Source organism: Meriones unguiculatus, chromosome 7 (assembly GCF_030254825.1).
Source record: "Meriones unguiculatus strain TT.TT164.6M chromosome 7, Bangor_MerUng_6.1, whole genome shotgun sequence".
NCBI classification, from domain to species: Eukaryota; Metazoa; Chordata; class Mammalia; order Rodentia; family Muridae; genus Meriones; species Meriones unguiculatus.
In genome coordinates this window covers 66,870,830-66,872,508 of record NC_083355.1, presented here as the reverse complement: position 1 = coordinate 66,872,508, position 1,679 = coordinate 66,870,830, and positions in this window count along the sequence as shown.

Here is a 1,679-nt window from a genome sequence, read left to right as displayed (position 1 = left end):
AAAATTAATAAAAGTTAAAAAAAGACCCATGTGCCCTGATATATTTGGTCCTTGTCGAGCTCCTGTCCTCTCCAGGTCATATTAACACCCCCTTCTTTCTTATTATTCCTTGCACCCTGCCGAAGGTATGGTTATGAATCTCAGTATCTGCTTTGATGCACTGCTAGGTAGAGTCTTTCAGAGGCCCTCTGTTGTAGTCTCCTGTCCTGTTACTTGTTTTTTCCTACGTCCAATGTCCATCCCATTTGTCTTTCTAAGTGAGGATTTATCATCTTACCCTGGGTCCTCTTTCTTGTTTATCTTCTTTAGGTTTATAGATTTCAGTATGCTTATCCTATCTTACAGGTCTATATAAGTGAGTATATACCCTGTGTGTCTTTCTGCTTTTGGGATATCTGACTCAGGATGATCTTTTCTAGTTCCCACCATTTGCCTAAAAAATTCATGATTTCCTTGTTTATTCCTTGTTTATAATTGCTGAGTAGTATTTCATTGTGTAAAAGTACCACAATTTCTTTATCCATTCCTCTGTTGATGGACATGTGGGTTATTTCCAGGTTCTGGTTATTATGAATAAAGCTGCTACAGACATGTTTGAGCATATGTCCTTGTTGTGTACTTGAGCATCTTTTGGATATATGCCTAGGAGTGGTATAGCTGGATCTTGAGGAAGCACTATTCCTAATTATCTGAGAAAGCGCCAGATTGATTTCCAAAGTGGTTGTAAAAGTTTACATTCCCACCAGCAGTGGAGGAGTGTTCCCCTTTCTTCATAACCTCTCCAGCATGTGTTGTCACTTGAGTTTTTTATTTTATCCATTCTGATAGTTGCAAGGTGAAATCTCAGGGTTGTTTTGATTTGTATCTCTCTGATGGCTAAGGACATTGAACATTTCTTTAAGTGTTTCTCTGACATTATGTATTCCTCTACTGAGAATTCTCTGTTTAGCTCTTTACTCCATTTTTTAATTGGATTGCTTGATTTGTTGCTTTTTAACTTCTTTATTTCTCTATATATTCTGGATATCAATCCTCTGTCAGATATAGGGTTGGTAAAGATCCTTTCCCAGTCTGTAGGCTGTCATTTTGTTCTGACCGTCTTCTGCTGGTCCTATGCAACCTACCCTTAAGAGGAATTTGTTTCCTCAGTGAGACTGTCTTAGAGCCAACTAAATTATCATTTTCAAGTAGTTATCAATTATAGATAGCTACTCAGTTAGGGATGGAGGCATGTGACCGCTTCTTTTATCTCTTGGACACTATGTGATACAGACCTATGCAGGAACTATGCTTACTACCCCAGCCTCTATGAGTTCATAAATGCATTGGTGCTATTAATTTAGAGAGCCTGTTTTCTTGGTGTCCTCTATCTCCTTTGACTCTTACCCTCTTTCTTCTTCCTGTTCTGAAGGGTTCCCTGAGTCCTGATGGGAGAAATTTGATGAAGATATTTATTTCATTTTCGGCTGAGTATTCAAAGTCTCCCATTTTTTGTATATCATCTAGCTGTGGGTCTCTTGTATTTGTTCCCACTGCTGCAGAAGGATATTTCTGTGATGGTGGCTTAGAAAGGTTCTTGTGAAGGAATATAGCAGAATGTCGGTAGAAGTCATTTTACTGCTATGGTTTTTTGCTGTTGTTGCTATTGTTGTTTTAGAGCAGTCATAGTTGATTTGACC